At 39.3% G+C, this 27,337-nt stretch overlaps 2 long non-coding RNA genes across 2 annotated transcripts in view; one reads left to right on the plus strand and one right to left on the minus strand.

Moving 5' to 3' along the window:
* Window positions 1–26,885, plus strand: LOC123383054. The gene is made up of 3 exons (XR_006592322.1): window positions 1–94; window positions 7,335–7,400; window positions 24,764–26,885. It is a non-coding gene; the product is annotated as an uncharacterized LOC123383054 (long non-coding RNA).
* Window positions 20,445–27,337, minus strand: part of LOC109496068 — a 24,800-nt gene continuing 17,907 nt past the window's right edge. Inside the window, exons 3-4 of the long non-coding RNA XR_002151881.2 lie at window positions 24,013–24,119; window positions 20,445–20,705 (exon numbers count right to left, since the gene is read on the minus strand). This is a non-coding gene — a long non-coding RNA (uncharacterized LOC109496068). The remainder of the gene's footprint in view (window positions 20,706–24,012; window positions 24,120–27,337) is intronic.

Here is a 27,337-nt window from a genome sequence, read left to right on the forward strand (position 1 = left end):
AGGCACCAACTGCCTATTCGGCATAATGGCGGCAGGTTGGAATGGAGCCTGGAGCGCAGTCATGTCCAATGCTGGGTGTCCCCGGACTACAAGCGTGAGTTACAGTCTGTTTTATCTCTTTCTAGCCATGTATGATTGGGTCAGTAACTTTACCTTCCCAAGCCTCAGTCTCCTGATCTTAAAATGGGAATAATAATAAAACCTACCTTGTAGGGTTGTTCAAGGATTAAAGGAGCTTCTTATATCAAATATCCGGCATCACGTCTGGCACATCTGGCACTAAATAAATGGCAGCTACCTATTGTATCAGAGGACAGAAGTTAGCGTTTAGGGTGGTCTTTTTTATATTTATTTATATTTGAAGAGAGAGAGAGAGATTGAGAGGGAGAAGGTGAGCAACAGAGGGACAGAGAGAGAGGAGACACAGAATCTGAAACAGGCTCCAGGCTCTGAGCTGTCAGCACAGAGCCTGATGCGGGGCTCGAACTCGTGAACCACGAGATCATGACCTGAACCAAAGTCTGACGCTTAACCAACTGAGCCACCCAAGTGTCCCCTAGGGTTCTCTTTTTAAGCTTGATGACATCCACTAGCTTATTGTCTCCTCCCAGACTGGAGGGGGTGGTTCAAATGGAGCTAGCTGATGGAGGAAGGGGTCTCTCAATAACATTGTCCCCAAACAGGTGCTCTTGGCTCTCCCACCCTCTTCGTGGAGGGTGAACATCCCAGTTGCCCTCATTAAAACATGCACTTCCCACCACCCAGCCTCCTGGTGACAGAGATGTCAAGGGGACATGGGTGGCAGTCAGCAGTGACACTCATAAGTCTCTTGTCAGAGAATGTTGAGGTTTCCAACAACCGAAAGTCCTCATGTTTGAATCAAGGTGCTGCCTTCTAACATAATCGTCGCTCCCCTGTACCTTCTAGATGGCTGAATAGGACGATTTACATAAATATCCTGTGCACTATGTCAGAACATTTAAATGTGAGTGTTTGAATCAGGCTCTTATTAACAGGAAATTCGTTGCTAATTTAATTTAATTTAAATTTTTTTTTGCATGCTAACCTCATCAAGTATCCTGCCTAATACATTATTGAACAAAAAAGTTAAATATAAGTGAGTCACATGACGTTTGCAGTTAGAAAATAAATCAGAGAAGAAAAAAAGGGAAGTGAATTGTTGTAAGTATACTAGAAAGGCCTTATGTATTCAGAAACTCATTTACTTTTCTCCCAATCAGTATGCAGTGCTCAGCACAGAGAACTATCCGAGACCTACTGAATATAAAGCACACCAGATAACAGCAGTGATTACAACATGCAATTGTGCAGCTGTGATCCAGCCCCTCCCCTTCAGCCTGGTCGCCTCCATCAGATTGGCTGCTGTGTTAATATTTTAGGCTTAAAGGACCAGAATTAATGCATTCAGTTTTATCTCTGATGTGTTCGTTTTCTGTCAAAAATTCCTGGCAGAATTAATAACCAAGGAATCAGGATAATTAGATGGAGTGATGTACCCCATGTAGTCCTTGGAATCACTGGGCACACCATCTTCTCCTGCCTGGTCATGGAAACTTGGCACAAGACGATAGCCCCTCCTCATTTTTCTGCAGGGCAACAATTTTCAGCTATAAATAGGCTACCATTTTTTCCCCTCCAAATAATGAAGATAGAGGATAATTTTTCTCTGTTTTGATGAACAGCAGCAACTACAAAATCAGATGAAATCTGGGGAGGAAACTGGAAGAGGTGTAACAAAGTCTCTACCACTGACAAAGTTTAAATTAAGAAGAGTATATATAGCCTGATCATTTTACTGCCTTTTTTTTTTTAATGGTGATGAAGTAGTTGTCTATTAATAGAGAGCCTGTGAAATAGGCAAAGATCCTCCAGAGAATGTTCTAGTTCATTCAGCCCAACAGTTAAAAAAAAAAAAATAGGGAAGTTTTTAGGGGAAGACAACAGAAACACAGGAAGCTGACAGCTGGAGAAGATAATCTAAAACTATAGCAATTTCACCCCCCCCCCACCCTTCCCACTCCATCTCCTTCTTTTCTCTGATGCCCTTACTCTCGAGCAGGAATGTGGAGGAAGAAAGAAGGGGAAAGAATTATAGAAGTATCTGGCGGCCAATAAAATGAACACCTACTTTATGGTCAGAAATGATTAATCTTTATGATCTTTCTTTCCGCCATTTACCCAAGAACCGTAGAGAATTCGGAGTCCTGTTGCTGTCACAGGCTAAAATCTCCCTAATCGAGTTCTACTTCTGGTTTCTAATCTCCCGTTGGTTGCTCTGAGCTAGATTTCTTTGCTTGCCTCTGAGAAATTTACTTAATCCTGAAGACGTTCAGAGGGAGAAAAAGCTACCACAGATCATTCTGTGTCTAAGCTTGTGACCACTGTGGAAGGTGCTTTTGAAGCTCCGAAGGGAAGGTCACATCTTAGGTGGCCTCTGACCTGAGCCTCCAAGAGCGTTAGGCTTTGTCAGGAACAGCTTGCTGAGGTCAGCTGAGGAAGTCAGCATCAAGCTGTCCTCAAAAAGGAGGTGAGGGGCGCCTGGGTGGCTCAGTCAGTTGAGCGTCCTCCTTTGACTCAGGTCACGATCTCACGGTTGGTAGGTTTGAGCCCCGCGTGGGGTTCTCTTCTGTCAGCCTGGAGCCTGCTTCGGATCCTCTATCTTCTTCTCTCTCTGCCTCTCCTCCACTCACTCATGCTCTCTCTCTCAAAAATAAATAAACGTTAAAAAAAAAAGAGGTGAGCTGGGGGAGCAGGAAGGTGAGAAGCAGATGAAACTGAAAAAAGAAGATCTCTCTCTTGATTATTTCTTCTTAAATCAGCAGAGATGGGTCAGCAACAAAGGTGACAAATACTTGGTATGTCAGAAACAAAGTTAGTGTAAGAAGTTAAGAAACTGGTTATAGCAAAAGTCCGATGAAATATACCACCCACCCTTAGAAAGATGATTTCCCTTTGCCCTGGGACGTTGTTCACAGTAAGAAGTTGAGTAATACCCACGCTTTAAAGCAACCCATTACAGATTTCCAAATGCCCCGTCACTGTCCCAAAGCATCTGGTCCTATCTACTCTGATTTACTGTCCTGGGAGCAGGGACTGACATAAATAATTAAATAAAAGTACCCACATAACTCTTGTCTCCAATCCCTTATCTAAAATTTTCACCTTCCCGGGGCACCTGGGTGGCTCAGTCAGTTAAGTGTCCAACTTCGGCTCGGGTCATGATCTTGCGGTCTGTGAGTTCGGGCCCCGTGTCGGGCTCTGTGCTGACAGCTCAGAGCCTGGAGCCTGCTTTGGATTCTGTGTCCCCCTCTCTCTCTCAGCCTCTCCCCTGCTCTCTCTCTCTCTCAAATAAATTAAAAATAAAATAAAATAAAATTTTCACTTTCCTAAAGAGTGGAGAAGCTTAATTTTTAATGTTGTTAAATTAGTTAGAATAAAACCTAAGAATAGGCACATTTGAACATTTGATAGAATTGTACTTTCTTCCACTCATAATGAGAGTAGCATCTAAGGCCCCCTTCTCATTCAACTGTTACTAAAACTTTAAAGGGAAAACAATCCATTAAATAAAAAGGGCTAAGCATTGAGAAAGTATCAATTGAATTGTCCCTTAATATTACCAAATTCAGTTAATCAGAAATATGGTCAAAAATAAAATATACCTCCAATTCTTGGTTATCCACAGAAAGCAAAGCAAAGCTGAGAAGTGAATCACAATATAGTGACCACATGATTCTAAAATGTATTTTTATTTGATTTTTAAATATATTTAGATATTTTCATTGCAGGAATAGAGACTATGTTGTTGGACCATGTTTGGGGTTAAATCAGATGTGACTGGCAGATCTCATTCTAAACTTTTGTACTTCCCAAGATCACTTTTTTTATTTAAAGTTTTTATTATTTTTAAGTAATATCTACACTCAATGCGTGGCTTGAACTCACAACCCTAAGATCAAGAGTCGTGGGGTCTTCTGACTGAGCCAGCCAGGCTCCCCCAAGATAACTCTTAATTATAGGACCACCAGACTACTAAAGACTCTTAAGCTCTGGAAAAAACTTATGGGTGGTGTGTGTGTGTGTGTGTGTGTGTGTGATCACTCAGAATAATTTCGAAATATAATTTTTCCCATACCATTTCCTATTGTGGTAACAATATAACACCTATGTATTTAAACATTTTTGAGTGAGTTTATTTTATTAAGTATGATTTAAAGTATTTTAAAATGATAACAACAACAAGATAATAGGTTTCCAATTCTGGCCATTCTTAAATCTCCATCTTAAAAAAACATTTTGGGAACTGTAGCACCAGTCTCAATACACTAGTGAGTCCTTTGATCTTTTTGTTTATTTAAAAAATCTAGATGGAACTAAAGTGTATTATGCTAAGCGAAATTAGTCAGTCAGAGAAAGACAAATATCGTATGACTTCACTCATATGAGGACTTTAAGATACAAAAGAAATGAACATAAGGGAAGGGAAGCAAAAATAATGTAAAAACAGGGAGGGGGACAAAACATAAGAGACTCTTAAATATGGAGAACAAACAGAGGGTTACTGGAGGGGTTCTGGGGGGGGGGATGGGCTAAAGGGGTAAGGGGCATTAAGGAATCTACCCCTGAAATCATTGTTACACTATATGATAGCTAACTTGGATGTAAATTTAAAAAAATAAATTAAATTTAAAAAAAGAAAAAAAACGAAAAAAAAATCTAAAAGAAAGTGAAACTGGTAAGAATGGGAATACATATTCCCAAGCATACCTTACTAGAGCAATATTGTCATCCAAATTTCTGATAAAGACATTTAAATGTATAAAAATAGACCACTTGTTTTACAAAATATTGATTTCCACAAAGTTTTTGTCAGGAGAATTTGATGAACCCACCAAATTTCATTCAAACTGAATTTGACTAGATCCTAGCCGGAAAAGCTGATTTCTACTGAGACAGAACTGCTATAAACTGCATCATAATGTGTTCAAAGTACTGACTCTCCCAGATGGGACTCAGGTAGCAACATAGGCATCTAGAAGCAATTTAAGAAGTGATGAAGGCCCAAGGGCACAGTGAAAACAACAAATAATGGAGTAATGGCTGAATAAGATGTGTTCTTCTTAAGTCCATCAAAGGTAATGATAAAAAATATCCTAGGGATGAAGTTGATTACCTCTTCTTAAGATTAAATTCTTTCATTAAAACATCTTTAAAATATTTATTATTTATAAATGTTTTAATATAGATTAACTGGGGACATACTCATTGTTTAAACTGATAGGAGACACCAAATGCTTACAAATTTTCCAGAATTTAATATTAAAATAATTTAATGATAAGGCATCTAAAAGCACACCTTTTCCACTCAGCGGCAAACTCTGAAAGAAAAAACAACAACAACAAAACCAATTCCTAAAGAACAAGAAAGAGCGGTAAAGCAAAAAATAGCATGGACAATTTGGCTTATAATGTCATTCGCTATAGTCTTGTGACTCCTGGAGATTATTTTTAAAATGCATGAGAATTTACGCATTTTATTTTTTTAATTTATATCAGTTTACCATATCATTTTTAAACTATTAAGTCTGGGGAAAAAAGATTAAGTCTACAGGGGGAAAATTTTTGCTGGTTATTTAGTTCGGTGCAATAAAGTCATTTCATTTAACGTCCCAAATCTAACTCCAAGGAAGTCTGTGCATTCTTTTCAAGGCCTAGGAATAACATTCCAAATAAGCAAGGGGACCCTAGCTGCAATTTTGACTACCGGTGCTCAAAAGTCCACAGTGATCTTGATTTGCTTTCCTCTCCTTTTTTTTTCCTGCTCTGTGGTTTCTATGATGGTGAGTTCTTTTAATGCAGGTAGACCAGTACCCTCTTCCTTGGACTCCAACAGTTCCAAAGGTGCATCTCAGCAGGTCTCTGTGAAATCCAATCCCAGCAGGGAGAGATCTAGAAATCTACCCCCAGAAAATAGATAAGCTTCCAATAATTAAAAAGGGAAATCAGGTTAAACGATTTAATGAGGTTTTGTTCTCGAAATTAGTCTCGTCATTTTAGGAAAAACAAAACAAAACAAAACAAACTCCAACGAGCCTTCTGTGCCATAAAAACTCAGATTTGCATGGTGTGTGCAGGTTTACAAAGTTTTTTCACAGATAATTTTATGTTAAGTTATATAGTGCCTGTTTAATCTTCCATCAGATTACAGAATTCTGTCGTGATCACAGTCTGAAGTTCATGGCTGACTACAGGCACGATCTGGTCAATAGCGGTTGAGTTGTCTTGGATGAAATATAACACACACCATTAATGGAAGCCCCAGAAGGCACTTGTTCATATACTATTCCCTCTCCAGCATGATCTCAGAGCCAGGACTTGAGAGTTAACATCACTGTGAGACTTCACTGTACCTAATTTGATTTTTCATTATTCAAAATCATTTCCTGGGAGACCACATTCTTACTTAAGTTTAGTTTTTAAAACCCCTTTGTCTTCACCACTGTTTCTTTTAAGCTTTCCAGATTGAATTCTCACAGGAAAGCCTCTTTGCAGTCAACATCCACAGAGAGGAAAGAGGAACAATTGATACATGGGTTTGATTTTGAAACATTGATACGTTAAGGTAAAATCAAATGCTTCACATTGTGAAAGTAGCTAACATTCTTATTTCTAAAATTCAAATAAGCATTTCCTAATCATTTGTGTAGATCCAGTTTTGACTCATAATTTCCAGACTGCCACCTGGATGCATTCAAGCTGTTCTGTGACACAGTTGAGCTAATTTTGAAGGTTCCTCCTTTGTCTCTGGGCTCCTTCTCTTTTATCCCCCTAGGACTCTGCCTCAAATTATTTTATCTGAAGCTATGTCTGAACATGAATAGACAAACGGAGAACTGAGGCAATTATGCTATTAATTCAAGCAGAAAAAGAAATACGCTTTGCCTGAGTTATCTGGAAATTCCTGGCAAACGTCTTTTTCTGTTTCATTGATCTGGAAGATTGCCTAACTTCTTTTTTGGGGAGGTGTAGATCTGCTTGATGTCACATGGCTCTGAGCATTCAGCGTCCACACATGATTGCCTCATTTCCTGCCGCCTCAGACTGTATCTATTCTAGGAAGGCTAGGCCATGATAGAAGGGTTCAGCGGTCCTGAGGTACAGTGCTTATGAAGATATCCCTGTGACCACTTGGACTGATATTTTAAGTACTTAACTGACCTCAGGGACTGTTAAACCACTCATGGTGAACTGGACCGAGTGACGTTTTTATTCATTCATTCTCTCATTCTTCATTTATGGGCGCTCTGTGCCAGGTCCCGAGGTTATGAAAATGAGGCTGTCGGCACAATCACTTGCAGTGTTCAAAGACCCATTAAAAGGTAGGTACGATACAATGTAATAAATGTGAACAATGAATCTACTGTGCGCAAAAGCACACACCCTCTAGAAGTTTCAAAGACAGAGAAGCAGAAGCCACAAAAGCAATTTCCCATGAATCTATTTTTCATGCTTATCTTGTTTTATCTTTCTCCTACAATCCCTTAAGAATGAGATAAATCAGTCTTACTGGAGACTCATTTGCTACTTCTCAAAAAATATTCGGTCTCTGAGAGTTCTGGGGTAGACATTCTCAACACATGAGGGCTTGGCAGAGGTTTGTCTAGTTATCTCTGCCAAGGGCTCTGCCGGGCAGATGGCAACAGCTGTTTGTGATAGATTCAAAGAAAGTACAGGAGGATGTCCTTTTTATTACACGAATGACTTTTTCCCCAAGAGTGGTTTCTCACTGTATCAGTGCATAATTGTTTTTGCTAATGCATTTGCTCCAATCATACAAATATGTAATAACTATGTGTAATGAATCATTAACAATTTCCTTAAATTCATTTCAGTGTTTGCATGTTGGTATTCAGTTTATGCTAATAAACCTAAAATATTCATGCCTTTAAGTCTAAGATTGCAGACTGTGTTAAAAAATTTGTTTTAGTAAATGTACATTTTAAATCTGCATTTGGTAGAATCATAAAGTGTCAACTCTGCGGGATTATCCTTGAAAACAGTATTCTAATTTTCTATTCACTTTTTAAGCAGAATTCTTTTATTTCCTTCACACCCCGTGATCACTTAGCTACAACAAAACGACACATGGTCATGTTTAACTTAAGAGCATGAATTGGTGTTTGGTAATGGAAGAAGATCAAAAGTGATTGATGTTGACCTTTTTTTCACTTTGATTTATTCACACTGAGATGCAGGCTCTGATGCATTTGCTGAAACAGATATTGGGAATAAGTACCTTATTATCATTGCTTTTAATCAAAGAAGGGGAAAATAAACTTTGAATTCAAGCCATAAAAAGACACCACTATGAAATACAGAGGTTTTCTACATTATTATTCTTATTAAACATAAACTGTGTGTCGGGTACTCTGCTTAATACTTAAGGTTCCCCATCTCATTTCATCCCCGCCCCCCCCCCCCCGAAGTCCAAGTGGTCCCCACTATACCCTCAGTTGTGGTGTTGCAATAGTGTGTCTCAGTTGAAGGCGATGTTGCCTCCCTGGGGACATTTGGCAGCGTCTGTAGATGTTTTTATTGTCACAGCTGGGGAGGGGACAACTGGCATTTCACGAGAAAAAGCCAGGGGTACTACTAAACGCCCTGCAATGCACAAAGCAGCGTCCATAACAAACAATTGTCTGGTCCCAAATGTCAATAGTGGGTCGAGAAACCTTGGTGTAGCAGCAGCTGGGTGGGATGCCCGCGTCACAGTTCCTCGGAGGGCTCACTTCAGAGCAGCTGTGCCGGACAGCTGTGGTGGTCACTGGGCCACGATGGCCAGCATCTCGCCACCACAAGACGGCTCTCTCTCGCCACCACTACGGCTCTTTGCTTTTCTGCCACAGGGCTTTCTCTGAAACACCCGTGCAGGTGCAACCGGGGGTGGTTCAGGCATTAACACCTGGAGACAACTCTGTATCCGTGTGCAACCTCCCTGTTCGCCGGCGGGATGATTCTGAGGGCCCTCTATACACTTCCTCTGCACATCCCCGGGTGGACTCAGTCTTAGTTGCCTACAGTGGTAACCCTCGTGGACAGCAGTCACTTACTGACCTAGTGCCATCTCTCCCACCTGCTGAGGGTTGCCCCAGGGTTGATAACAATCTCTGCGGTTCCAGGCTGTGTGTGTTGCTGAACCTCAGAGAAAGCTTTGGGGGCAGCAACACAAAGACACTACCACCTGAGCTTGAGGAGGAACTCTGGTTACTGCACTGAACCGTGCGTTAGCTGGGGGAAATCAGGAACATCCATGTTGTGGGTTTTATCACTTCCCTGTCTCCCTTCCCATACACTTTCTTCTTAGACTTGCCTCCCAAATAAAATACCTATCACCGGAGTCCATATTTTAAGTTCTGCTTTCAAGGAAACTCAAACTAAGACACCGAGCTACCACGTCTGCTATGGTATATGGAAAATCCAATAAAAATAGAACCAAAAGCTGGCTGTATCACTGGATGAGCAAGGGAAATCAGTACATTAGCACCTCTTGGCTTACAAGCCCCTCTCTACTTTCAATTTCATAGTCAACTACTTAATATTGCTTTACTAGGGCTCAAAATTCTGTCAGTAGTTTATCTTTTGCAAACCCAATAACCCATCTCCAGTGACGGAGTCAACCTTGTTGTTGTTGTTGTTATCTGCGCAGAAGTCATATTAGCTTGTGGGAGGAAGCCAGTTGGCCTGACCTACTGCAGATTTATGCTTGAAATTGGCTTTTGCTACTGTTTGGAAATCTTTCGTGAATCTTTTAATAACTTTGTCACCTATTTCTCATTCCTTTTTAGCCCTTAACCTGACTTTGTTAGCTCTTTTCCCCATGACCTTTTTGTACCATTTGACATCTTCTTCATAATTTTTTTTCTTCTTTCAACTGCCATTTCTATACTACATTTACTACTCCTTTGATATCTCTGACAGCTCTCTCTCTCTCTCTCTCTTTTAATCCACTAGTTTCTCTTTTTACTCCTTCCTCCAATCTGAGGACAAGACCTATCATCTGCCTTTTTTCTATACTTACTCTCTGGGTGAGCTCATCCACTTCTATATGAGTGGCATCTAAATATCTGTTTTCAGCCCTGATATTTCCCCTAGGTCCCAGGGTCATTTCTCACTGTCCACTTGATTAACCTGTCAGCTAATCTTCTCCTAGGTGGCCCATATGGCTCAGAAGAAGTTAAATCCTCTCCCAAGGGAGGGTGCATCCAGGAATGCACCAGAACGGTCTAAGGAGATTCTTCTTCTTTTGCCCAATTGGTCCAGCAGTTGTCATGCAAACCAGTTCAGTTCCCTGAGATTCAAGAAAAGATTTATTGGGGCTCTGCGGGAAATTCTTCTTTTGTCTTCTGAGAGAGCTTCTAGAAGCAATTCTTTTTCCCTTGCTTTTTTTTCAGGGTATATTCACGGGTGGATGTGACATCTGGAGTGAGGGAGGTGCAGAGAGAGAGAGGGGGAGAGAGGATCTGAAGCGGGCTCTGTGCTGACAGGAGTGGCTCGAGCTCACGAACCGTGAGATCATGACCTGAGCCAAAGTTAGGGGCTCAACCGATTGAGCCACCCGAGTGCCCCCCACCCCCCCGCAACCAGACTTGTTTTTAAGACTTTTCGTAGTCAAACTTCTTTTTATATACTCAATATGGTTTCTCTGTGTTCCCCGGTATTCAATGACAAACTTTCTTCTGAATATTCTCTCAGATGGGAAGTGTTTCTCCAATGAAATTCAATATGCACTTTCAGGCTCGATTCAAGTCCTAGAATCTCAATAAACTCCTTCTGAATAGAGCTAGCCTCTATTTATTCAAATAGTCTTTATTAGGTGCATATTATATGTTTTAGGCATTCAAGAGGCAGTGAAGCTATACAGACAAATGTCTGGAAAAAAAAGTGTCCAAAAAAGTCTCCCTAGGGGAGCAACAGAAAAAAAGAAAAGTTGAGAAGCACTATTCTAGATACTGGGTAAATAGCAGCGAACAACAAGGAAAAGAAATCCCTGTTTTTATGGAGCTTATACATGGGAGGAGGATCCACAGGAAACAGCATAACAAGTAAAATGCATAATGTAGTAAAAAAGCAGTAACAAGGAAAAAAGTAAAGGAAGGAGATAGGAAGTAGATGTATGGAAGAAATGGCATTGACACTTGAGATAAGGTGGCCAAGAACATTTGAGTCAAGGCCTTTTTGAGCGAGGGAGTGAGTGAGAATGTCCCTCCACAAATGGAACAGACTGTGCAAAGGCCCTGAAGCATGAACAAACCTGGCATATTGGAGGAGGGGCAAGCCAGCGTGGTAGGGGAGGAGTCGGGAAAGGACGTTAAAAGGCCGTGTCAAAGTGTTCACTGGGCCCAAGTCACGAAGGACTTTGTTTTTAACTCTAATGACAAAAGAAGTCATTAGAGTATTCTGAAAAAGAAATAATGTAATTGGATTTACACTTTTACCGGGCTCACTGTCACTGCTGTGCTGAGAATGGACTGAACAAGGGAAACAGGGCACCAGGGAGATTAGTTGGGAGGTATATTAGCCTGCTTAGGCTGCCATAACAAAATATCACAGGCTGAGCGGCTTCAACAACAGAAATTTGTTTCTCACACTTCTGGAGACTAAAGTCCAAGATCAAGGTGCTGGCAAGGGTTTATCCTGAAGCCTCTTCTCTTGGCTTGCAGGTGACTGCCATCTTGCTGCGTGCTCACACAGCCTTTCCTCAGTGTGTGCGCACGCTGAGCGAGAGCAGGCTCTTGCTCGAATCTTCCTGTAAGGGCACTAATCATCCCAGGGCTCCACCCTCAACACCTTATCCACACCTAATCACATCCTAAAGGCCCTAACACCAAATACCATCACCATGGGGTTAGGAATTCAAGACACGAATTTGGGGGGTGGGTGGGACACAACCATTTAGTCCCCAGCAGGAGGTTACTGCAATAACTTGGGTGAGAGGTGATGGGGAGTTCCTATGACATGGTGTGGTAGTAAAGGACAGAAATGAATACAGTTTTAAATATATTTTTTTAATGTTTGTTTATTTTTGAGAGAGAGAGAGCACACGCACAGTGTGCGAGGGCACACACAGACACACACACACTCATGGGGGAAGGGCAGAGAGACAGGGAGAGAGAGAATCCTGACGTGGGGTTCGATTCCACGACCCTGGGATCATGACCTGAGGCTGATCAAGAGGCTGATGCTTAACTGAGCCACCCAGGCACCCTCAATACAATTTTAAAGGTGGAGCAGACACAATGTGTTGTTTGATCTGCTGTGGGAGGTGAGAGAGAGGAGTCAAAGATATTCTAAGGGATTGGATATTCAGAGTATTATATTTTTACTGAAGTTTTCAATATTGATACATTGAAGAAAACAAACCAAAGCCAGTAAGATTCTTGGGAACACTGGAATTTGAAAACATTTGGTCTAATGAATCTCAATTTGTAAATCAACGTGTGAGGACGTTTTAAATGAAATTAAATTTTAGGGGTGCCTGAGTGGGTCCGTCGTTGTGTCTGACCCTTGGTTTCAACTCAAGTCATGACCTTACGGTTTGTGAGGTTGAGCCCATGTCATGCTCTGTGCTGACACTGCGGAGCCTGCTTGGGATTCTCTCCCTCCCTCTCTCTCTATCCCTCTCCCGCTTTCTCTCTCTCTAAAAATAAACAAATAAACTAAATAATTAAATAAATAAATAAATGTAAATTTTAAATTAAATTAAGTTAAATTTTGTTTAACACAATAGTTAGGTACATTGGCATTTAAAAGACAAGGGCCTGGAATTGAAACCATCTTGCAGGGCATGGGACACTCCTGCACAACTGAAGAACTCTTTGCCAGGGATTCCGTCACTGCTGTTAAGAAATATTGGTGCATTCTTTTTTTTTTTATGTGTATTTATTTTTAAAATCTGTTATTGCACGTCAAGGCAACAGAAGACAGAGTATTTTACTGCCAGCTATTTAGGTCCATTCCCTCCCCTCCCCCACTCAGCTGTGGTCTCAGTGCCTTGAGGGCAGATGTGACCTCATGTATTTCTTTCACATCCTCCTAGAGAGAATGGCAGAAGATGCCTTTACTTTGGTGTGCCTCTCTCTGTCTCTTCCCTTCTTCCTCTGTCTCTCGTTTACTGTCTCTGTCTCTCTCTCCACATACATGCGGTATATACTCTCATTTTATACTCTAATTTCTTACCGGAGTGCATGGAATGATATACGCAAAGATGATTCCAACCATGGTTAAGGGCTGACTTTTGCTTCAAGGACTTAGCATACAGGAGATGGTAAATAAATATTAGCTTTTATTTATTATTATTTTTTAATGTTTACTTATTTTTGAGAGAGAGAAAGAGAGAGACAGAAAGAGAGCGTGAGTGGGGGAGGGGCAGAGAGAGAGGGAGACGCAGAATCCAAAGCAGACTCCAGGCCCTGAGCTGTCAGCGCAGAGCCAGACATGGAACCTGACCCCCATGAACTGTCAGATCATGATCTGAGCTGAAGTCATGCTTAACCAACTGAGCTACCCATGCGCCCCAATATTACCTCTTATTAATGGTAATAACAGGAGGCATCTACAATGATTTGATGGAAGCAAACGCATGCCTTACTTAAAAGTCTTCTAGCCGCTATCACTTTGCCTACTGTCTTAAACTCGTATCTTAATAATAGAATTTAAAAATTATTGTCAGAGTGCCTGAATGGCTCAGCTGGTTAAGCAACCGACACTTGATTTCAGCTCAGGTCATGATCCCACGGTTCATGGGTTTGAGCCCTGCTTTGGGCTCTGCACTGGCAGTGCGGAGCCTGTTTAGAATTCTCTCTCTCTCTGCCTCTGTCTCTCTAAATAAATAAGCTTAAAAAATGTAAAAATTATTGCCAAATTAATGAAGTTTATTTTCTTAATCTTAACATAATCTCAACTCGTTAATATTTATTTCTTCATATTCTCTAACAAATTTTGTTCACGTGTAGTTGGTTTTTTATTAGAAATAATACTATTGAATATGTATTATTCACTTATCATTTTGTAAGTATGTTTCTATGTTTCTACCTGATTATCATAGTTATCATTTTAACAGCTGCATAATAGCCCATCAAATTTACCGATAGTTCCTTCCTTTTGTGTTGGACCATTTGTTTCTCATCTTTAGTGAGTTATATATGATGTTTCTGCCTAGGCTTTCTGACATTGATTTCTCTTATCCTCTATTACACATAACCCCTCCTCCATGGATTATTGTGTATTTTCTTGGTTTCTGACAATTGTGATTTACAGATGCATGCTGACATCAATTCACCTATCTGCTTTAGCTCTGATCAATAATAGTTGCTTGATCCTTCTAGCTTTTCTTCAATATTTACATTCCTGTCTCCCAATAGCTAGTGCTTCGGATCTCTGTGGCTCAAGAAGGATTTGTTATAGCTTGAGGCATGTGTGGGAAATCGGTTGGATGTTTCATGGTAGGAGAGAAAACCTATCCCAGAATAATTGAAACTTTTTAAAAATAAAAGCCACATATTTCTTCTTTCAATGAAGTTCTAAATTATAGTAAATATACTTCCAGGGTACCCATGAATTGCCTGATGATAATAAAAAAATAATAGCTGAATATTGTTTTCAATATTGAAGAAAAGCAAACAAATCCACAGCAATCATAACATTACTTCATGTGCCGAAATTAGGAGAGAGTAATGCTTTCATAGAAGATGTGATCTGGGCTCAAATAACATTCATCAGATGCAAAGGATTTGCTCTTGACTTCAAGGCACATTAAATCTCTCAAAGTTGAGGTTCAATATAGACATAGGTCATATTCCATGGCAAAAACTCAAAGAAAGCAACCAAAATAAGATAACATAGTAAGGTTGTAGGTAAATAGTCTACAGAAGTCAATTTTATATATTTGATAAAAAGGAGGAAAAAACTCTATTCAACAAGCAAGATGAAATGTTTAGGAATAAGTGTGCAATCTATGTAAGGATCTACATAAAGAACATTAAAAAAATTAATGTCTATTTATTTTGAGAGAAAGAGAGTGGAGGAGGGGCAGAGAGAGAAGGAGAGAGAATCCCAAGCAGGCCCCACACTGTCAGTGCAGAGCCCGATGTGGGGTTCGAACTCATAAACTGCAAAATCATGACCTGGGCCAATATCAAGACTCAGACACTTAATGGACTGAGCCACCCGGGCACCCCAACAAAGAAAATCTTAAAATGCTACTGAAACACATAAAAGAAGATGAATATATGGAAAGGTATTGCACTTCTTTAATAGGAAAAATCCATATCGTAAAGATGTGATTCAATAAAAACAGCAGCGGCATGTTGGAATTATTTTGGAATCAAGCAAGCTAGTGCTGAAGTTCAAATGGAAAAAGGAAAAACAAGAATCGTCAAGAAAAATCTGGAGCAGTCTTGAGGAAGGTTAGCTCCTCCTCATATTGAGACATACTTTAAATCTTCAATAATAAAAATAATGTGATACTTGAGCAGAATGACAGATCAGTGGAACCAAAAAGAAAAGAAAAGAGAATTTAGTATATAAAGAAGGTGGCGCCCCAAATCAGTAGGATGAAGATAGAGTTTTCAGTGAATGATGATGTTCGTCAATTGGTGACGTCATAAGCAACCTGTAACTTGATAGTGCGTCTTTGTATCCACCTTCCTCCTGTTTCTCTTCTCCCATCGCTCTCTCCTCCTCTAGATCACACTTTACAGTAAAGTACTTGCATGAAAGGCTTTGTTGCAAGTTCTGGTTTCTAGGAAACATAGGCCAAGGCACCTTTTCATCTCTACCCTCTTCATCCTTCTGCCCATCTACACTCTTTTCTTCTATCTTTTATAACTTGTCAGAGGTTATACGTTTCCTATTCATCACTCCCTTTCCTGTATTTATTTAAGTCTTGGTCTTAACAGTCATTTAGATGCAGTGCTCGCTGTCAGTAACTGGCTAAAGATTTTCCTCTAGCTGATTCCTTAGGAAGGGTTTCCGGGGACGATATTCCCTGAATTCTCAAGAGTTCAAAAACAATCTGTCCGTTGTCCTTACACCTAAAACCCAGTTAGACTGGGTATAAAACGTGTAAGTCACAATTTTTCCCTGAAGATTTTGTAGGTGTTTTGGCATTGGAAGGTGTAGAAAAGTCTGAAAGTAGTCTAAGGTCTTTTTTTCCTGAGTGCCCAAAGAGTTTTCTTTCTTTTAAAAGTTTACTAACTGTGTTAGTGTATTTCCCCGTATGGGTCACTCTGGGTTGGTTTACTCTGGGAAGTGGTGCATTGTCAGTGTGTCATTTATTTCAGAGAAGTCTTCCTGATTTTTGTTTTCATTTTGCTCGTTAAAAATTTTTTTTTATCTCTGTGCTTATTGTGGGACTTTTACCGTGTTTACTTCCCTGAAATCCCCTCCAAATTTTACATTTATTTCTGTTGTGATGATCATTTTATTTTACTTCATTCCTAAACTCTTCTGGCTCATGTTGCACCCCTCTCTGTTATCTTGATATCTCTTTTCGAAGTTATTGTATTTCTGTCTTATGCCCTTGTTACATAGAGATGATGGCTTCATTGGACTTCTTCCCCTTGCTTTAATTCATTGCAAAATATTTGTCCATATTTTTTTTCTGCTCCATGGCAACTTCTTTCTGGTGAGATTTTCATCTTCCATCTGTTTTTCTGTTCCACTTCTTATTTATTTTTCCTCCGAAAACTCTTTGGTATGGATCCCGTTTTAGTGCTTTTTGAATTCCATATCAATAAAGTATGTACATTTTTCTCAGGTAAGTTATTTGTAGGAGGCTCATGATATCATGATACGGATGAGTCAAGCCTATATATCAGGCTAACTTGAATTTTTCTTGTGATCTAATACAATAAGTCTTTATTTCTCCCTAGCTTGTGGAGATAAGTTGATAAGCTGCTATGCTTTTTTTTTTTTTTTTTTATCATGAAAGGTCTTTCTTTTCTTCCACCGCAAAAGAAATGGACTGCTTCCTGCAAATATGGCAGTGTGTATGATTCCCCATCTAATCTCATGTTCTCTGCCTCTTGGTTCCAAGCCAGGTCCAGGAACCTCATGCTGCTCTTTGGTTGCCCCTATTCTCATTACAGCAAAAGGTTTACATTTAGCATCTCATGTGGTCTCCCCAACTTCAGGAAATTTATTTTGTTGGCTCTTTGTGAGATCTGCTACTACTGAGCTCCTTCTGTGTGGTATTCTAAATCTGCTCCTTCCTCCAGTCTCTACTGCTTTGGGCAGTCTTCCCACTTTTTAGAGCCTAGAGTTTTAGCTGTCTCCTAGTTTTACTAAAAATGGCACCAGAAATAGAGTTTGAGCTGTTTTGTTTTCCTTCCCCCGTATTTCTTGTTTTTTGGATAGTTTTCAAAAAGAGAAGAGGTAAATGCTGACTTAATGTCACTATGTTCCAAAAGAAAACCCTAAGTTTCTCTATAAGCAATTTCCTCATGAATGCCATCAACAAACGTTTGATTCTACCTACACGAAAATAGGCTTTGTTCAAGCGCCCAAAGAGTTTCCTTATCCAGATTCCATTATGACACTCTTTTATGCCCATGTTCTTATTACATGAGTACTATGTGCATAGACTGTATGATCCCCTCGTGGTGCCTTAACTCAGGTGATCCACTCACGCACCATAGTCTATGGTCTCTCGTGTTCTTTCACTTCGTATTCCTACTACAAGTATTCTTGCATCTAGCTGATATCTATTCCCTTCAAATTTAGTTTTCTCCCAATTTATCACCATGATAGATAGAAGTTTCATTCTGTATCCAGCTTAGGCCTGCACATGATGTTCATTTTAACAGTCTCTTGGTAGTACATGAGTTCCATAACCATCTAGTATATCTGCCAAGAAAAACCCAATCTCAGATTAATCTAAATGCATCTTCTCTTCTCTAATAGTGAGAACTGAGAAGAAAACCAATATCACACAACCAGTGAGATGTGTTACCAACACAAATATATGGTTCCTACTCTCAGCCAAGCAGTAGTTATGGTAATCATCATCATACTAACACTAACTGGTTAATTTATTTAAAGCTTTCTTATGGGAAGGAAGAGAGACTTTGCAGTCTTTCCCATTCCCTACTCATGTTGCTTTTATTTGAAATCTAGCTCCATATCTTTCTAGCTGTGTGATTTAGGTAAATTATTTGACCTCTTGGTCTCAGTTTCCTCACCTACAAAATGAGTAAAATAAGAGCATCTACCCCTTAGTGCTGTTGGAAGGATAGAGTGAGATAATATGATTAAGGGAGAAGATTAGTATATGTGGAATTTAAGAAACAAAACACATGAACATATGGGAAGGGGGACAAAAGAGAACGTGAAACAAACCATTCATAAGAGACTCTCTACGATAGAGAATAAACTGAGGTTTGATGGAGGGGAGTGAGTGGTGGATGGGCTAAATGGGTGATGGGCATTAAGAAGGATGCTTATTGTGATGAGCACTGGGTGTTATATGTAAGTGGTGAATCACTAAATTCTATTCCTGAAAACAATGTTGCACTATACGTTAACTAACTAGAATTTAAATAAAAATTAGAGAAAAGGGATAAGATTGGTGTCACACACACAGTTTATACTCATTAAGTGGTAGCTAGTGTCAGTATAATTTCTATATATTTTTAAGACACGTTTTTCGGACAAGACAAACTGAGACACAGACTAAGTAATTTCCATGGAGTAAAATTCCACAAAGGCAGTGTTCTTAGTCTGTTTGAGCTACTATACCAAAATACCACTTGGTGGCTCATAAACAACAGAAATTTATTTCTCACAGTTCTAGAGGCTGGAAGTCCAAAAATAGGTTGCCAGCAGGGACAAATTTTGGTGAAGGCCCTCATCTGATGTATAGACTGTTGACTTCTCATGTGCACTCACATGGCAGAAGGGGTTAGGGAGCTCTGTGGGGTTTCCTTCATAACAGCACCAATCCCACTCATCAGGGTTCCTTCTTCATGACCTGAGCATCCTCCCCAAAGCCTCACCTCCTAATACCATCACACTGGGCCTTAGGATTTCAACATATGAATTGGGGGGGGGGGCGCATAAACGTTCCAACCATAGCAGGTAGTGGCTATATTACTACCTTTTTTTTTCTACTGCTGAATATCTAATATTTTGCACAATACCTGGCACATATGAGAGTCTATTACTCAACAAATAGGTGCTAAATGAAAGAATGAATGAATGAATGAGCAAATACACTTTCCACAGGTCATACAGCTAATAAGTGGCAGAGCTAAAATTTGAACTTGGATCTTGTCGGCTTGTTAGTCACGTCTATTTCAGCCACATTCCATTGCTCAGAGAAAGGCATAAGACCAACTGGATTTCAAGGGTTGGGGAAAGAGGCTCCGGTCCTTGCTAAGAAGAACTACAAAGAATGTGTGGCCATAAGTAAACAACCACAGATATTCTCTCCCATTCCCTACTCAAATCTTTAGCACTCTCCTTGAGTCTCCTTGCTCTTCATATATGTCCACTTTGGGAAGGTAAATAATCTCTAACTTATGGAGAAAATGGAGAATCTTAGACAGAAATTACTTTTGTTTCCTGTTGCTACCTGGCACTTAATTCACTGTAGATTGTGCCTCTCCTATCCCCCAACTCCCCCATCCTTGGCCCCACTCCCAGGAATTAGTTGTTCTGATACTTACCTTTTTATTCTTAATTCCAGGGTCACAGATGTACAGGTCTTATTTATGAAAAAGGCTAGTCTCTTTACTGTTATGCCTGTTCCTTACTTCCACTTTTTCTTCAAGAAACTTCCATCATCGCTAAAATCTTGGAGTAACTTAAATATCTGTTTTTAAGCTTCATGCCATTTTATAAACATGCTGGTATCTTTTTCATATTTTGGAAATAAACACTCCAACTTTACTTTATCTTTGGTTTTAGTCACATGAATGTATTTGCAAAGAGATATCTCCACTCACCATCTGTTTTTCTTTGCTTTCTACTGATGTGTCAACCCGTCAACAATAGGCTTTTACACGAACATTCCAAAAAACACAAATTGTTTCCACAAAGGTTACCCATGACTTCCCGGTTGTTTAACATAATGGATTTGCTTGAATCATTACTGGATGCTTCTTATAATTTCACTAATTTCTTTTCTCTACTCATGTCTTAAATGTTGGTTTAAATTAATGATTTTGCTCATGACTGAAATAATATGATCTCATACTGGATGATCTCATACAGTCCCTGGTACTGACCATCATCATAATGGCCATATTATCTCTGATATGTGCTCATAGACTCATATCCAACTCCCAAATGGACATTTTCCTCTGAATATTCTACTAGCAATATATCAGTTCTCCACTGCTGTATAATAAGCCATACTAAAATAATATCTTTAAAAAACAACAATTTATTTGCTTATGATTCTGTAATTTGGAGCTCAGATGGGTGGTTCTTCTGCTGGTCCGGCCTGAGGTCACTTAGGTGGCTGTAGTAATCAAATGGGTTGGCTGGGGATTGGCTAGTACAGAATGGCGTCATTCATGTATTGGGGGGTCTCATCTCAGAATGCTGGGATGGCTGCAACTCTCTCTCTCTCTATGTTCTCTCTAGTCCTCAGGAGGATAGTTTCTTCACAAGGTGATGACAACCTTCCAAAAAGTTGAGAATAGAAACTGTAAGACAACTTATCGTGGGGACTTACCAGTCACATGTTACTTCTGCCATATTCTCTTGGTCAAAGCAAATCATACAACCAGCTATATCTTAAGAAGCAGGAAAATAGACTCTATGTCTTGCTAAGAAAACCTGTAAAGAATTTATAACCATATTTAAACTATCACATACACCTTATATTTAACATCCCCTAACCACTGTTTATCATCTTCCTTAAATTTTCTAATACTCCCAAATTTTCTTTTTTAATTCACATGGTCTCCCAGGCCATAAATCTAAGAGCATTTATTGACAACCTTCTTTTGTTTATCAAGTCCAATCAATCTCCAAATTCTGTCAAGTTTATCACCTCACTTTCTCTCAAATCCATTTTTTCCTTCCTATCATGTTAGCTTCAAGGTTTGTATGGATCTTCGGATTGAAACTCCAATTTGGCTCTGTAATCTACTTGCAAGATTCCTGCTAGGGTGATCTATCTGAAGTGCAAAATGATCATAATGAATCAAAGTAGATGTATACCCTTTTTTAACAAACTTATTTTTTAATGTCTGGCATCTGAATCTCATTCCCATGCTTGATTTGTTTTATCTCTTTCTACAGTTTTCCCCCCTCTTGCTGTTGAAGCTGGAAAGAATTATCACTGTTTCCCTAGCCTGTGGCTGCTGGGGTGCATAACCATAGCAGACATGCCTACTACAGACTTTGAATCTAAAGCAAAAAGTGGCAGCAACACCCAGTCTCCCAGGCAACAGTACCAAGAGTCACCTCCAAAGTCCAGTGCTGGGAGTTCCAGCATCTGACCATCAGATGTAGGGCATCGGCGTTTTTGTCCAAACAGTTTGATGTCATGGTCCTGCCGTGTTTTGTTCCTGCCTATTTTTTGCTAGTCTTCTACATAATTCTATGTACCACCCAATGGCTTTTCAACATATTGGCTTTTCTTTTTCTCTTAAAATTGGCCAGGGTTGGTTTTTGTTGCTTGCAAATCAGAATTTTGCATGCCTCCTACAATTTTGCCTCATGCCTTTCAATGAATCATTCAAGAACTAATGTCGAGTAAACATTTATTGAATGAATTATTGAACCTGGTGTCTGACTTGGAGGGGCAGGCAATCTATAGAGGGAGAAGAGACCCATAAACATGAAAAAGTTCCATGATATTGTTGTCAGTAGTTTGTAGTTGGATAAATTGTAAATTACTTTATGAAGTTCTCTCTGGGCTTTGGCATGTGTTCTATGTTGGTGCTGTTAAAGAAAAACCATTATATAGGCTTGGCCCTTAGGACTAGCATTTAAGAGAGTTCAAGGACACATAAAATTATTTTAATTTTAAGAGAAAGACAGTGGTGCTCTCTTTTCTTAATAAACTGTTGGTAGAAAGTATAATTTAATCAGTTAAGCCTTGGACTATTATACAATGGCAAGAGAAACAAACAGCTACATTCAGTGCCACTCTGTATTTTATTTATTTATTTTTTAAATGTTTATTTACCTATTTTTGAGAGAGAGAGAGAGAGCAGGGAAGGGACAGAGAGAGAGAGAGAGAGAGAGAGAATCCCAAGCTGAGAGCACAGAGCCCAACACAGGGTTCGAACCCATGAACTGTGAGATCATGACCTGAGCTGAAATCAAGAGCCAGACGCTTAACCATCTGAGCCACTTAGGTGCCCCTCTCTATTTAAGAGTATAACAAATTTACTCTGACCCAATCCTCTTGGCACAATATGGTTAGAATCAGTTAATTAGTGACCGACATTCATTCATAATTCTAAATGACATTATGGAATGTCCAGAAGTTTCCAGTAATCTCATTCCATTTTAGCTGATTCCTGCTGAGTTAAGTTTTCATTGGTAGAAAATACAAAGATGCATGTTATTTGTTACTAAATAAATGAAGCAAGTAGCAAGTATAATAGTATTTCCGAAAACTTTTATAAATAATATCCTTCACTTTTCATTCCAGACTAATATGGCCTTTGAATTCATTGTGCCTTTGAATATATGTGCTGGCAACACTTTATGAACCAAAGAGATCAGGGAAAATCTATTAGAAATGCAAGACTTGATCTGGGTTGTGACACATGACAAAGATTTAGATACGGATATGCAGAGAAAGACAAAGGAGGTCATTAGTGAGTGGAAAGACAAAGGAGGTCATTAGTAAGTGGAGAATGGAATGGGCAAGATATATGGAAGAGGGACTGTATTTGGCATGTTAGAGTGAAAGTAAAATCCCAGTTCAGTTGAGGAGTATTAAAATAATGCAGTAATTAGGGAAGGGGTTGGGGAAGGTAAAGTTAAGGATGAGGAATAGCCATCGACAATTTGTGAGTGGAAAAGGAATGGATGTAGTGTATAGACAGATTAATTTGACAGTCATGTGCATGATGGATGGAAATGAAGAGATATTGGAGTCAAGAAGAGTAGGTAAGTTGGTTAGCGCAATTATTACCGCATGGAGTTATTGTCATTATCAGCTCACAAAGATCTGGCAGTGAGTCAGGTAACAGTAATGGAAAAAAAGCCAAGAATTTTAAAGATGTTATGAAGCATAAATTCACAGAATTTAAAGATCAGACATGGAAGGAAGTCCAGAGAAAAATAAATGAAGAGTTAGAGAATTAGTAGCTTGTTGGTTTATTAATGTAGAGAAGCATGGCTTCACTAACACATGTGAAGTCAGAAGAGGACAATTTTAAAGGCAAAAAGACAAATCTGTTCGCAGATATGTTGACTTTGAACAGTTAAGTGGAAATGTTCAAATTCCATTTGTATATTTTAACCTAAAAGAGACACTCTGGGCTACAAATTATCCTCATAGAGAAGATGGTTTGGTCTGGGATGAACGAACTAATGAGAAAAGTAGATCTCTGGGAAGTGGCCATTCATTAGAGATTGGAGGAGAACAAGAAAGCAAAGAGAACTGAGAAGGAGCTATCTGAAAAAACAATGGAAAAGTGAAATGGAATCTGGATTTGGAGGGCTAAGCAAGAATGGATACATTAGTATTGTTAAATTCTATTCCAGCATTTCTCAAACATCCTTAAGTTTATTGCATTTTATCTGTATGAATTATCTGCCACTATAGAACAACACTCCCTAAAACAAAAACAAATATTTGCTATAGCAAACCGTTTCTGCGGGTTAGGAATTCAGAAGTAGCTTAGATGCAATGTTTTGGTTTGGGGTCTCTCATGAGGTTATAAACATGATGGCAGCTGAGTTTGTAGCTATCTGAAAGCTTGACTGGGGTTGGGGAGTTTTGCCTCCAAGATGGCTCACCCACATGAGTAGAAAGTTGGTACCGGTTGTTGACAGAAGACCTCAGTTCTTCTCCACATGGATCTTTCCAGGGGGTACTTTGCTGTCTCTGAAGCATGGCAGTGGACCTCATCCATAGCAAGTGAGCCAAAGAGAAAACAGGAGAAAAAAACACAGTGTCATTTATGACCTAAGCTGAGAAGTCCCACTCCATCATTTTTTGCAATATCCTACTGATTAGGCATATCAGCCCTATTCAATATCACAGAGGACTAGACAAAGGTATGAATAGCAGGGGGTGAAGATCGTTGAGGGCATTTTAAAGGTTGGCTACCACAACATGCCACTTCCTGTCACCAATCAGAAACTTAGAAATATTTAGTCTTTCCTATAAAACTACTGACTTCTAAGAAATCAAGTTGATGAAAAATTTCCTAAAATAATGAGAATACCCTATCTTTTATAATTAATTCTTTTCTTCTTTCTGGCTCATTCGTTTTTCATCAATACCTGCTCTGAACTTGTAACTTGGAATGCAGTATTATGAAGTAATTGGTTAAATTCATGGGGTCAGTCACCAGACGCCAACGTTATCCTCCTTAATGAGACATTTAATGTAAAGCAGATGGATTAGTGATGTTCCCAGGCTCATTTGTTGATTATTAATGCTTGCTTTTCCTGTCTTCCCAAAGCATGTAATCTGCTTTAAAGGCACATTGATTTTTTAAATTTTATTGCAATTTTATAGTTATCCTTTTATCATTTTTTTAAGGAGGCTCCACACCCATCACGGAGCCCAACATGGGCCTTGAACCCACGAGTCCAAGATCAAGACCTGAGCGGAGATCAAGAGTTGGATGCTTAACTGACTAAGCCACTCAGGTGCTGCTATCCTTTTATCATTCTTAAATGCTCTTCCAGTATGATAAATAAGCAAGGCCTTAATTAATTAATTAATTAATCAATTACATTAATATTTAGTGAAAACACAAATGGCATTTTCAAAATAAGCCATTCTTCTCAAATTTGAATGTGCAGAAGAATCACCCAAGAAGCTTGTTTACAAATGCAGTTTTCAGGGCCCACCAATAAAAATATACTCAGTAGGTCTGGTATAGAGCCTCGGAAATGGAATTTTAAATGATTAGTCAAGATGATTCTGAAATAAAAAAAAAAGATGATTCTGAAATAGGTGATCCATAGAATGATAAAGTGTTGCATTCTTATGAAAAACTTTCATTAACTTATAATGTTTATATCCAGCATTTTGCCAAATAAATTGGAGAGAATAAAAGATTTCTGACAAAAGTAGCTACCAAATATTAGTTCTTAATATATTTTAGGCACATACCTAAGGGAAGAACAGAACTTTCCATAGTTACTAGCACAGGCCTGAAGAAAGAGGTAATGTGCAAAGCAGCAAGGTGTGGAGATAATACCAGTGTTTCTCCCAGGGTAATTGTAAGGATTAAATAATTAACATGAAGTGCTTAGAACAGTAACAGTCACAGAGTAAAACTTTCATAAAATTTTCTTGATGATTTTGACACTCTACATTTTATCGTTTAGACTGGACCAGAACATATATTATTCTTCTCTTGGAAACAGTGGTTAAAGATGACCACCCATTAATCAGTTAGTAGGAACTAAATATTGCTGTCAGATTCTATTGCGTATATACTCTTAATAGTTTGCAGTATATAAATATGAAGAGTGAAGTGTATGTAGTTCTTATGTCCATGAGTTCAGACACCTTCCAAAAATACCTAGCTGCTTCAAGCTGAAAAACACAAAAGAGAAAAACAAACAAAAGAACTTCTGTATTAGGGCTTCCTAATACAGGTTTCCTGGGGCTGCTGTGACAAAGCACCACAACTTTGGTTTTGGTTTAAACAACACAAATGTATCCAAGAGTCACATGCTCTCCCGACTGAGCCAGCTAGGTGCTCCTCCCCTATTATTAACATACTAGTACATTTGTCACAACTAATGACTTGTTATTGATACATTATCAGCAAGTAAAATCCATACTTTATTCATATTTTCCGAGTTTTTATCTACAAGTTTTTACCTAATATCCTTTTTTCTGTTCTTGGATGCTATCTTAGGTACCTTACTACATCGGGTCCTCATGTCTCCTTAGGCTCCCTTTGGTTCTGACAGTTTCTTAGACTTTAGTTTTTCACGATACAGACAGTTCTAAGGAGTACTGAGCAGATGTTTTGTAGAACCTCATTGGAATTTATCTGATGTTTTTCTCATCATGAGAATATGGCTGTTTGCTGAGAAGGAACCTAACAGGATTTTGAGGGTCATCTAAAATGTACAGGGGGAAAAAAAAGCCCATCAAGTAGATTATATAGTCTCACAGTTCTGGAGGCTGACAGACTAAGATCAGCCTGTTGGGAGCGTTTGTTCCTCCCGAGGGCCATGAGGCCCGTTCCAGGCCTCTCTCCTTGGCTTGTAGATGTGTCAAGGGCACAAGGCCCTATATGTGTCTGTGTTCAAATATCCCGTTCTTATAGGACATGCTGAATTAGGGTTCACCCTTGTGACTTCATTTTAACTTAATTACCTCTGTAAAGATACCAGGGGTTAGGATTTCAACATATGGATTTGGGGAGGACACAATTCAACCCCTAACAGCCTCTCTCCAATCTCCTTGCAAGGTTTCGTCTTGTTTACAAACTTTCAGATTGGGATTGAGGGTCCCTAATGAGTAGGTTTAGAATACACACATGCACACATACACACATACAAAGATAGTCTAAGCCTGCTTTTCCCACATACTGCTTTTTTTTTTAATGTTTATTTATTTTTGAGAGAGAGAAACAGAGCATGAGCAGGGGAGGAGCAGAGTGAGGAGACACAGAATCCGAAGCAGGCTCCAGGCTCTGAGCTGTCAGCACAGAGGCTGACACGGGGCTTGAACCCACAAACCGTGAGATCATGACCTGAGCCGAAGTCAGATGCTCAACCGACTGAGCCACCCAGATGCCCCTGTAAGTCCTTTCTAATAGCTTTTGGAACAAGATGAGATATAAATACAGTAAAATGCTCTGAAGGAATTGTCTTATTTTGTTTGCCATAAGGAAAATACTTTTAGAGGTCAAGCTTTCAAAAGCTTGAAACTATAAACAAGAAATATGAGCTAAGGAAAGGTCAAATACTGGATAAAACTAAATCATGTAATTTGGATAAGATGTGTGTGTGTGTGTGTGTGTGTGTGTTATGACAGAGTAGAATTGTGTCAATTTAGTCGAGGGTAGGTTTACTAGGAGAAAAGGTCACCAGTCCATAGCTGCATGCACTTCATAATAAACTAAGAAACGGAAGTGAATAATAG

The sequence above is a fragment of the Felis catus genome, chromosome F2, assembly GCF_018350175.1.
Source record: "Felis catus isolate Fca126 chromosome F2, F.catus_Fca126_mat1.0, whole genome shotgun sequence".
Lineage (NCBI taxonomy): Eukaryota > Metazoa > Chordata > Mammalia > Carnivora > Felidae > Felis > Felis catus.